The 12,195-nt window shown below is 51.7% G+C and overlaps 1 long non-coding RNA gene across 1 annotated transcript in view; it reads left to right on the top strand.

Annotated features, from left to right (window-relative positions):
• LOC140218429 (uncharacterized) overlaps positions 1-690 on the top strand; it is a 65,233-nt gene extending 64,543 nt beyond the window's left edge. Inside the window, exon 5 of the long non-coding RNA XR_011894683.1 lies at positions 328-690. This is a non-coding gene — a long non-coding RNA (uncharacterized lncRNA). The remainder of the gene's footprint in view (positions 1-327) is intronic.
• The last annotated feature ends 11,505 nt before the right edge of the window (positions 691-12,195 follow it).

Below are 12,195 nucleotides of genomic sequence, written 5' to 3' on the forward strand. Positions count from 1 at the left end.
TAAGTACAATATAATACTTTATCATATTTTCGCCGCCGATACAGATTGAGACAAAAATCTACTTAAATTAGAAGTACGCGCGAAAATACATTCCTTTTTGCAAAAATATCCGGGGAATAACTCTCCTGGTTTCTCTCTGCTCAACTACTCAATAGATTAAAAATGAAGGAGACTTTGAATAGTGATGTGGTTGCTTTATTTCAACTATAATCTTTAGGAAACATATAATACACATCCTTAGCTTTTGCAGTAAAAACAAAAACACAGTGGGAAACAAAACGTTAAGAGAGGGTTTCTTTATATTGTGAACTTTATTTCCCTTTTCAGGTTTGTTCGCAATTGGCACTTCCGTATATAATCTGCTCGCAGAAGAAGAGAAACCCGAGTTGTTCAAGTTCGGCAAAAATTTCATGCTGCAAGCACACTGCTCCAACTTCTCAACAAAAGGAACAACAGAACAGCTCAGATTTGTTTTTCACGGCTACAAACCGTAGGCATCATTGTTGTCTCCGCCAATGCATCGAGAACCGGCGGGGTGACGTAACAGGCTAAGCCTCTCATTCGCAAACTTCGCATATTCTAGTGAAGGTGAGCTCTACAATGTACAGGCGGAATGCTGAGATGAGAGGGTGCAAGAAACGGGATTAGACTTTATCACAATAAATAACAGTCCACGTCCCCGCTGCCTCTGCGTCAGCTTAGCCCTTCTTGACTTCTTTGCCATGGCTTTATAACATCTAAATCATCCCTTTGCATACTCAGTGAATATATTGATTCCTGAAGCCTCTTGTGTCTCATATGTGTTTCTGAGATGTCTAATCGTGAAAAATGTTACTTATGATAACAAGTAGTACTTAGTATTTGTACTGATTCGTGTCATGTTGCTTGAAGCTTCGCGTGTCATATGCCTAATAATCATGTCTAATGTTGTCCGCAGGAGGTCGCAGGATCGAATCCCGGCCACGGCGGCCGCATTTCAATGGGGGCGAAGTGTGAAAACACCCGTGTACTTAGACTGACTTAGATTTAGGTGCACGTTAAAGAACCCCAGGTGGTCCAAATTTCCGGAGTCCTTCACTACGGCGTGCCTCATAATCAGAAAGTGGTTTTGGCACGTAAAACCCCATTATTTCATTTTTTTAAAACATGTTCGTGTTGCCGACAGCGTAACAGCATCCGTGATTGGTATGTGTGCAGCATTAATTTGTATCGCCAATCGTTCCACTGTCGTTTTCTTCACCGTCATCGATCACTGTCCCCACAACGTCATTGTCAGCCTGGACTACCACTCCACGCATTGTGCCCTCGTAGACTCTTCAGCCTGTGTAGCCTCTGCCTTGACCTGCCCGTTCCGAGATCCTGCTGAACTGCCGCTCAGTCGCTTCAGTTCGGCGGACTTCTTTCACTTGCCACTTTCAGCTCCGACGTACGTTAAGTTTGTGTCATCCGCACTGGTTCGATCATTATTAGTATTATTATTTGTTTTGAACACGTATATGCAATGAACAGGAAAGGGAAAGCGAGGAGCAGGCTGGCAACTACCACCGGAAGGGGCAAAACGCCTGCCTACTCTTCAGAAAGGAGGTGACAGCAACACAGAAATTAAAGATAGGGAGGAGGAGAGGAAAGAGGAAAGTAAGAGCAACAGGACAAATCTAAAGAATAAAGTAGAACACACAGTAAAGATCACACAAGGTAGGGCCGGTCACTGAAGGTCACGCTACTACACATGTTGAATAGAACAGTTTCGACGCTAGAAAAGTGAACCTATGGTAGAGAGAGAGAGAGAGAGAGAGAGCGGGGCAAAGGAAAGACAGGGAGGTTAACCAGAGATTATCTCCGGTTGGCTACCCTGTACTGGGGGAGGGGCAAGGGGATGCGATAGGTGAGAGAGAGAAGGATAAAAAGAACAAAAGAAAACTAAACACAAACACGCACGTACACACGAACTGTTTCTGTGGGCACTGTCACGCAGCCCGCAAAAGCATTCCTAATCTTACACAGTGTCACCGTACAATCCAACGTCACACAGCGTACAGTCACAATCTGTCAGAAAGTCCCGTATCTTTTAAGTACCGCCGCAGCGCCTTCATAGCTAGCGGATCGCGCTGATGTTCGCATAGGCCAGTTTTGAAGGATTTTGTTTTCTGTCATTGGGCGCTTGTCTATAGTTTGTCTAGGGTGGCTGAGAGGACTGGTCTTTGCGGGTTGAAACGAGAGCACTGACAAAGAAGGTGCGCGATTGTTTCATTGCACCCGCAAAAGTCACAAAGTGGGCTGCTGGCCATTCCGATTAGGAAAGAGTACGCATTTGAAAATGGTGCTCCAAGCCATAGACGGACTAGAAGGGTGCAGTCACATCGTGGAAGCTCGCGTGGAATACGGAGCTGTAGATTAGGGTCCAAGGTATGAAGGCGTGCATTTGTGAACTCAGATAAATTCCATTGTGCTAATGTCAGGTCACGCGCAAGTGCGGAAAGTTTTTTCGCTGCGTCGGCTCTCGAAAGAGGAATGGCAACGCAGTTGACGCCGTCATGAGCAGATCGGGCAGCTGCATCTGCTCGATCATTGCCATGTATTCACGCAAAATTCGCACACAGTAACACAAAAGACCGCCCCCCCCCCCCCCCCCTATTGGACTTTCGTAGTCCGTCACTCGTACAATCTCTGACTTAAAGCACGCTCATGCCTTCTTCCGCGTTCACTTGTTATATCGCGGTATTTTTATCATAACGACTGTCCTTTGGCTCAGACTATAGCTGTGAGGCATCGAATAAATACCGGTTATGCCCCTCCTATTCACGGACGTCGTAGCGAATGTCGCTGGCTGAGCAAAGTTATTACAATAAAGTGCCAACTTGGACCGGTTGGTACATGTCTGAAAAAAAGAAAACGAGTAACATCGCAAAGAACGGGACGTACAGACTGAGTCTCAGTCTGCACGTCCAATTCTTTGCGCTGTTAGTCACTTTTCTTCAGCCAATTTATTGAATCAGAAGTTCACGAGATGCCCACCAAAGACATTGTTGGGCCATCGTGTATTAGGGGCGTCATCAGTTGTCATCTTGAAAAAAAAAAAGATGGTTCATGGTAAACCTGCGTGGATTATCGGCACTTCAACAGACTTACAAAATTGCTACTAATCACACGTCGTCGTATGCTGTTGTGTTTGGTATAATTGCGAGAAACATCGTTTCCCAGGAACGTCCACCCCATCTTTAACCAAGGGAGAAGGCTCGCCCGCGTGAACGCTCTTCTTGCCGAGGCTGCTACGGAAGCTGTCTTCGGACGCCACCCACGTGGTCAGTCGCGAAGCTTTTTCTGTAGCCGTAATAGACGCCCACGAACGAGCCTGCAACGCACTCTGTTTACATCAATTGCACTCGCTCTGCTAGATCCACAGCGCTCGGTAATCTATAGTGATTCTAGGGCAGCCACTCGCGCCTCTGCTAGGATAGTAGTAGATGCGAAGGTTTCCAAGTTACTCGAAAGTAGTTCCATTAGTTTCCACTCTATAGTTTGCTTAATTCCCAGCCCATATGGGTGATGTTGTGGGAGGACAGCGGAACCGTAACGAATCCGCGAGAACGTGCCAGCCACGCTCCCCGGCAGACCCCATCGTCTCCTCCTAGGGCCTTTAAATATCGACTTCAGACATATAATGAGCTCACCAAGCACTTCTATTTAGGACTTGGAGAATTCTCTCTTCCAAACAAGGGACTTAAGTGCGCAGTCAGTCGCTAGAGAGGAACTCGTACCCCAGTCCTTGGCGTATGAGCCAAATCGATACGGACTACTACGGATCATTCAGTTGTGCGCAGTGGGGTGGAAATGTGAACTTGGGTCACATAATGTGGGGATGCGCGACGCAGGCCTCCTATCTGGAGGACAACAACAAGTGGGATGACAATCTAAGGAGGAGGGAGCTACAAGATAAACTCTGGGCCGTCCAGAAGGCCCGCGAGGCGGTGGAGAAGCTATGGCTCCCCGTCCCGACGTGGTAGGTGCCCTCTACACCTTGAAGAACAGTCGTGTGTCCTTCAGGACCCTTTTCGGAAATAGTTTCACCCCTACCACCACCATGCATCCCGAAAGAATTGTGAAACGGATAATCGCAGTTGCTACACCGAAATGGTAACTGCGACCTGCACGAGACAACGAATGGGAAGACGCGAGTAGTAGCAATGTGGCACTCATCTTTTATGGTGGTGCATTTGGACGGTGCCGCTGCTTCGTGGAAGATGAGTACTGGCCCATGCGTGCTGTAGTATGCGACGTATTTGAGCAGTGTCACGTTTGGTAGGGCTCGTAAGTAGACGTGGTCGATGAGGCGGAAGGAACCATTATCAACTGTGATCAACCGTATACTCCGACGGCGGCTGCGTATGGCGCATCCCCGGGGTCCCTATCTGTCTTGAAACCGATTTGCGATAGGGACAGGGTGCGCCAAGTGCTGATAGCTTATATTATTTAAAACGCACCTACGTATAAGTACACCAACGTTTTTTTTTACACTTTGGTCTCATTGGAATGTGGCTGCCATGCCCTGGAATCGAACCCACCACTTCTTGCATAGCACCGAGCGCAGCCACTGATCCACCACTGCAGGTGAGGTTGGGCGGGGGGTTGGAGGGGGTATCATATGCTATCAACTCTTCGATTGGTTCCCAGAATGATGCAGATGATTTTCTTTCTACGGTAACTTTCTTATTAATTGCGGCTGACGTAAGAATAAGAAGGTAGTTCTGAATCTTTCCTGGATAAGAAGAAAGTGAGCATAATATTGACACGTGTACTTATATTTAACGGGCGACCACATTCGCCGGCTAACAAATGTTATCGCACAGCGCTGGACGCGTCTGCATGTATCCGAAGTTTCTGGAAAGTTATCGATGCTTCTATCCGCTGTTTGTTGTCGCCGAACCTTGTGTTATCTGATTTCATCGCGTGACTCGAATGTTGTAGAACTTTGTGGAAGGCATGCGGGTCCCAGCGATTAGTCTGGAACATTCGATGGCTGCTGTATAAAAACCGACGCACTTGACCCGCTGAGCAGATTTTTCGACGATCGCCGACTGTGTTCGCCGCTATCGTTGTGCTTTAAGTGTAGCCTATTTTGTGGGCACAGGTTCGCCCAATAAAAGCTAGTTTTGTCTTTCACAGTACTGCTACTGTGTTCTTTGGCGTCACTACCACGTGACATCTGGTGGAGGTGCTTTTTGTCCATGTACCGGACGCCCCCGACAAGCCGTGATCCAAGCCCGGACTGCAAAAAGGACACCAGCGTAGTCCCGGACCATCGAGCAAGCCGCCGTCTTCAACAGCTACCCCCGGAGCACGGACTTCTACTTGAGAAGACCAAGAAGATTGTGGCCAAAGCAACCCCAATGGCAGCCCCAGCGTCCCCCATCGTGCTGCAGCAGCCCAGGGAACCACCGACGTTCCGCAGTTCCACATTTGAGGACCCGGAAAGCTGGCTGGAAACATATGAGAGGGTCGCTACGTTTAATAGCTGGAACAATGACGACAAACTGCGATATGTCTTCTTCGCATTGGAAGACGCTGCCGGGACGTGGTTCGAGAACCGCGAAGCCACCTTGACGACCTGGGACCTGTTCCGAAGCGTCTTCCTGCAGACATTCGCAAACGTCGTACGCCGAGAACGAGCCCAAGCGCTATTAGAATCCCGGGTGCAGCTACCTAATGAGACAACCGCGATCTTCACGGAGGAAATGAGCCGTCTATTCCGTCACGCTGACCCCGAAATGCCCGAAGAGAAGAAAGTCCGCCTACTCATGCGTGGTGTGAAAGAGGGACTTTTTTCCGGAATGGTACGAAGCCCACCGAAGATCGTCGACGAGTTTCTTCGCGAGGCCACCAGCATCGAGAAGACACTCGAGATGCGAAACCGGCAATTCGATCGCCGCACGAACTCTACAACCTACGCCGGGGTTCAATCACTGGCTACCGACGATCTACGAGAGACTATCAGAGCGGTCGTACGGGAGGAGCTGCAGAAGTTCTACCCAAGGTCGCAGTCCCAAGTGGATCCAATCACTGAAATCGTCAAAGAAGAGGTTCAGCGATCGCTTGGAGTGCCTGAGGTGCGACCACGATCACCGCAACCTCAGCCAGAAGCAATGACCTACGCCGCCGTCGCCCGCCGTCAAGGTCCCCCTCCACGACCGCGCCAGGGCCCTGTAACGCCGCAGTTCCGTCGACCACCGCCGCCGCCGCCAGCACGCCCACCCGTCGCGCAGCGCAGCTACCCGAGGAAGACAGACGTTTGGCGCGCTCCTGACCACCGCCCGCTCTGCTACCACTGCGGGGAAGCCGGCCATGTGTACCGCCGTTGCCCATACCGCGACCTGGGATTGCGAGGGTTCGCCGTCAACGCACCGCGCCCTCGGGAAGGTGAACGCCCTCGTGACATCGCCGCTACTCAGTGGAGCCCTCGACGACCGTCTCGTTCGCCGTCACCAGGCCGCTACCTGTCGCCGCAGCGCCGTCCATGCACTGGCCCAGCCCGGGGCCGGTCAGTGAGCCCGTATCCGGAAAACTAAAAGCAGCAACCGATGGAGGTGCGGTTGCTGTTCGTCGAACTGATGAAGATCCTCCGCCGCCGACGAAGATGCCGAAGAAACTACCTCGACGACATAACGACATGCCGCCGTCCCGACGAAGTGTGAAAGCAAAAAATACGACGACGAAAAACGACCTGCCGACGCCCCATATCAGCCACAGGTCAACGCGATAAAGCCGTGATCCGACGCCACGACCTAACTGTAACGCAAGACAAAGAACCACCGACCTCGACGTGCTTCTCGACGGCCACGCAGTCACCGCCTTAGTCGACACAGGGGCCGATTACTCCGTCATGAGTGGACACATCGCCACCCAGTTGAAGAAGGTTAAGACTGCATGGGAAGGCCCTCAAATTCGGACCGCTGGGGGACACCTGATTACGCCGACTGGAATCTGCACGGCAAGAATTACCGTTCATGACCGGACTTACCCTGCCACCTTCGTTATCCTCCATTAATGTTCACGCGACGTCATTCTCGGCATGGACTTCCTAAACCAACACGGCGCAGTCATCGACCTGAAGTCGAAGTCGATAACCCTGTCTGAAGACCAAGCGATACCACCGGAGAGCTCTCGTCGTCACCATGCCTTAAGCGTGCTCAAAACTGAAGTCAGCATCCCGCCTTGCTCCAGCATTGTCATTTCCGTCGGCGCCAAAACAACTGCCGACGTAGAAGGCGTCATCGAGGGTGACCAACGTCTACTACTAGACCGTGAAATTTGCGTCGCAAGAGGCATCGCTCGACTGCATGGAGGGAAAACTGAAATGTTGCTGACAAACTTCAGCCAGGAGTTCAAGCACATCAACAAGGGCACGACGATCGCATACATCGAGGAAATTCTGGAAACCAGCAATGCGTTTGTCCTCTCGGATTCTGCCGCATCTACCCCGATGACCGCAGTCCCCGAACCAGACTTCGACATTAATCCAAGCCTCCCCACGCTTAAGCAACAACAGCTCAGAAGTCTACTTCGACGATACAAAGGGTGCTTCTCGACGTCATCAAGGATTTGACAAACACCAGTCGCAAAGCATCTCATTATAACCGAAGAGTGTGCTCGACCACTCCGCCAGAGCCCTTATCGAGTTTCTACGCGAGAACGTGAAGCTATACGGCACCAAGTCGACGAAATGCTGCGCGACGACATCATCCAGCCGTCAAAAAGCCCGTGGGCATCTCCTGTAGTCTTGGTAAAGAAAAAGGACGGAACCCTACGTTTTTGCGTTGATTATCGTCGTCTGAACAAGATCACGAAGAAGGACGTATACCCCCTCCCACGGATAGACGACGCATTGGATCGGCTCTGCAACGCTAAATACTTCTCGTCGATGAACCTCAAGTCTGGCTATTGGCAAATAGAAGTCGACGAAAGAGATCGCGAAAAGACCGCCTTTATCACCCCAGACGGCCTCTACGAGTTCAAGGTTATGCCATTCGGACTGTGCTCGGCGCCTGCAACGTTTCAGCGCGTCATGGACACGGTGTTAGCCGGACTGAAGTGGCAGACGTGCCTTGTTTACCTGGATGACGTCGTTGTCTTCGCCGGAAATTTCGACGATCACCTTAGGCGGCTTGCGACAGTGTTAGAAGCCATCAAGTCATCAGGGCTCACTCTGAAGCCGGAAAAGTGCCGCTTCGCTTGCGATGAGCTTTTGTTCCTAGGCCACGTGATCAGCAAATCAGGAGTACGCCCCGACCCACAGAAGACAGCTGCCATCGCAAAGTTCCCGCAGCCCATCGACAAGAAGGCAGTGCGTAGATTCCTTGGCATGTGTGCCTACTACAGGCGCTTTGTCAAGGATTTTTCACGCATCGCGGAGCCGCTTACGCATCTAACCAAAGGTGATGTCGAGTTCAAGTGGGAAACGCCGCAGGCCGATGCATTTCAAGAACTCAAACGACGCATGCAGTCGCCGCCGGTACTTGCACACTTCGACGAGAACGCCGATACCGAAATCCACACTGACGCCAGTAGCCTAGGCCTCGGTGCCGTCCTAGTCCAGAGGAAAGACGGACTTGAACGGATAATATCTTATGCTAGCCGGTCGCTGTCAAAAGCGGAAGGCAATTATTCTACGACTGAAAAGGAATGCCTCGCCATCATTTGGGCTACAGGAAAGTTCCGCCCTTACCTATATGGGAGACCATTCAAAGTGGTCAGCGACCATCACGCGTTGTGTTGGCTAGCTAACTTAAAGGACCCTTCAGGACGGCTGGCGCGGTGGAGCCTCAGACTGCAGGAATATGACGTCACCGTAATATGCAAGTCCGGAAGAAAACACTCTGACGCCGACTGCCTGTCACGCGCCCCCATCGATCCCCCGCCGCAAGACGACGAGGACGACCACGCCTTCCTTGGAATAATAAGCGCGGGAGACTTCGCCGAACAGCAACGAGCAGACCCGGAGCTAAAAGGCCTCATCGAGTATTTGGAAGGGAACACCGACGTTGCCCCTAAGGCATTTAGGCGTGGGTTGTCTTCGTTCACACTACAAAACAACCTGCTCGTGAAGAACTTCTCACCAGTCCGCGCCAGTTACCTTCTTGTTGTACCGTCAGCGCTGCGTCCAGAAGTACTGCACGCCCTACACGACGATCCAACCGCTGGGCACCTCGGATTCTCCCGGACGCTGTCGAGGATTTACTGGCCGCGTCTGACCGCCGACGTTGCCCGTTACGTCAAGACATGTCGAGACTGTCAGCGACGCAAGACACCACCAACAGGGCCAGCAGGATTACTACAGCCAATCGAACCTCCTCGCCGACCATTCCAGCAGATTGGGATGGATTTGTTGGGGCCGTTTCCGACGTCAACATCCGGGAATAAGTGGATCGTCGTCGCGACGGACTATCTCACCCGCTTCGCTGAAACTAAAGCTCTACCAAAAGGCAGCGCAGCCGAAGTGGCGAAATTTTTTGTCGAGACCATCCTGCTGCGACATGGTGCCCCAGAAGTCCTCATCACTGATAGAGGAACGGCTTTTACAGCAGAGCTCACACAAGCCATTCTGCAATACAGCCAGACAAGCCACAGGAGGACAACTGCCTACCATCCGCAAACGAATGGTCTCACGGAGCGCCTGAACAAGACCCTCGCCGACATGCTAGCAATGTACGTCGACGTCGAGCACAAGACGTGCGACGCGGTCCTGTCGTATGTAACCTTCGCTTACAACACGGCGGTGCAAGAAACGACACAGCTCACGCCGTTTAAGCTGGTTTACGGCAGGAACCCCACGACGACGCTCGACGCCATGCTGCCGCACGTCACTGACGAGGAGAATCTTGACGTCGCTACCTATCTCCAGCGCGCCGAAGAAGCCCGACAGCTCGCCCGCCTACGGATCAAGAACCAGCAGAGGACCGACAGCCGACACTACAACCTCCGACGACGCTTCGTCGAGTACCAGCCCGGCGACCGTGTTTGGGTGTGGACGCCGATACGCCGACGAGGACTCAGTGAAAAACTACTGCGACGATATTTCGGACCCTACAAGGTCATCCGACGTATTGGCGCGCTGGACTATGAGGTCGTGCCAGACGGCATTTCGCATTCACAGCGACGCCGCGCACGATCTGAAGTGGTCCACGTGGTGCGTCTTAAACCCTTTTACGGACGCTGACGAACTTCCTTATTTTGTTGTTTTCTTTGCTAGGAGTGCTTTTCTTTTATTACTTTCGTTTGTTTGCGGCATCGGGTCGATGCTTTTTAAGAGGGGGGTATTGACACGTGTACTTATATTTAACGGGCGACCACATTCGCCGGCTAACAAATGTTATCGCACAGCGCTGGACGCGTCTGCATGTATCCGAACTTTCTGGAAAGTTATCGATGCTTCTATCCGCTGTTTGTTGTCGCCGAACCTTGTGTTATCTGATTTCATCGCGTGACTCGAATGTTATAGAACTTTGTGGAAGGCATGCGGGTCCCAGCGATTAGTCTGGAACATTCGATGGCTGCTGTATAAAAACCGACGCACTTGACCCGCTGAGCAGATTTTTCGACGATCGCCGACTGTGTTCGCCGCTATCGTTGTGCTTTAAGTGTAGCCTGTTTTGTGGGCACAGGTTCGCCCAATAAAAGCTAGTTTTGTCTTTCACAGTACTGCTACTGTGTTCTTTGGCGTCACTACCACGTGACAATATTACAGAAGTGCCGGTACGGGACAAAGCGGGAGACACATGGTGCGATTTTCCGTGCGACCTGTCGTACGGCGCGTCGTGTGCGACTTGCCGCATGCGGCGATTCGGGACACATGGTACGAATGAGCGAGCGGCGGGTAGCTCCGCCCAGAACCGGCGCCCCTGCGTGGAAGTTCGGAATGCTGCGTAACTTCGAACAGAAAGTGAAAGCGACCGTATTTGCACAGCTATCTTGTTTGAAACAAATGATGACAATATAAGCACGTCTATGCGAACACTGTAGAAGTGTTTCCGCAAGGCCGCATTAGCAGTATTGGATCCAATGACAGCCGCCGATGGCCAGGAGCCGGCGGGCATAGCTCGCTGGGCCATGGAGTCCGACGCCGGTGGCGCTTGCAGCTCGTATAACGAAGCGCCTATGTTAGTCGGCTCAACATGTACACAGTTATGTCACGCTTAAATTGCAGCACATTTAATTTCATTGGCGTCGACAGAAGCGAACGAGCATACCAGGCGAGCTTGCGATCGCTGGGAGACGATGTATACGCCTAGCTCACCGGCCGCATATCCGGGGCCGAGGGTCCTTGCGATGCGTCCGCAGCTCGTAATAAAGCGCCTAAATTCGTCGGCACAATCAATGACTGAACATTTATGTTTCGCTTAAGTGAAAATACGGTTAGTTTTCCCGGTGCCGTTAGTAGCGATGAGTAAACACGCCAGTCAGGCGAGCCGCTTCGTATACAGACGATTGCTGGCGCGTCTGCGCTGACCGCGTCCGAGTAGAAATCACGCCAAGGATTTACTATGTCGCACAACGTTTTATAACACGCACTATTTCGAGGTCACTTTATTCTAGAAGTTATTTCGTGTCAGAAACAGATTGTAGCCGATTTATGTGCCGCCGTCAGCGGCGAGAGGCCCACGTTTCGACCAGGCGGAGAAAAAAAAAGACATGATCGGAGCGGCGGGGCACCCGATCGCCGGCCCCGCCCCGCCGTGTCTACCACGTGGCCATGATGTTCACGCTAACGGCGCTGTCATTGGCTGCGGTCGTCCGACCGATGCGGCGGTCGCACGACAAATATTCAGCAAGTTGGTCGCATGCGCGGCGTGCGATTCGGCGCCGCGTGCGGCGGATTTGGTTGAGGACTTGAGTGCGGCTGCCGATGCGAATGGTCGTACGACCGATCGCACCCAAAATCGCACCATGTGTCTCGCGCTTAATAGCAGCTGCTGGGGCTGTAAACTTGATCTTAAGAATGAAAAGAAAAGAGGAAAAGCTATACAGTAGCGCGAAATTTTTTCTGAACATCTACTGCATTAGACGGATAAAACCGCTGGTAGTTAACCTGGACGTCGCACACTTCAGTACTTGCCAGCTTCAATGCCTCTGACTTGCAGCGCTAGCAGTGTTTGCCTGTGTCCTTATCATCAAGGTCACTCATTTTATGATGATCGGTTGGAC

The sequence above is a fragment of the Dermacentor andersoni genome, chromosome 5 (assembly GCF_023375885.2).
Source record: "Dermacentor andersoni chromosome 5, qqDerAnde1_hic_scaffold, whole genome shotgun sequence".
NCBI classification, from domain to species: domain Eukaryota; kingdom Metazoa; phylum Arthropoda; class Arachnida; order Ixodida; family Ixodidae; genus Dermacentor; species Dermacentor andersoni.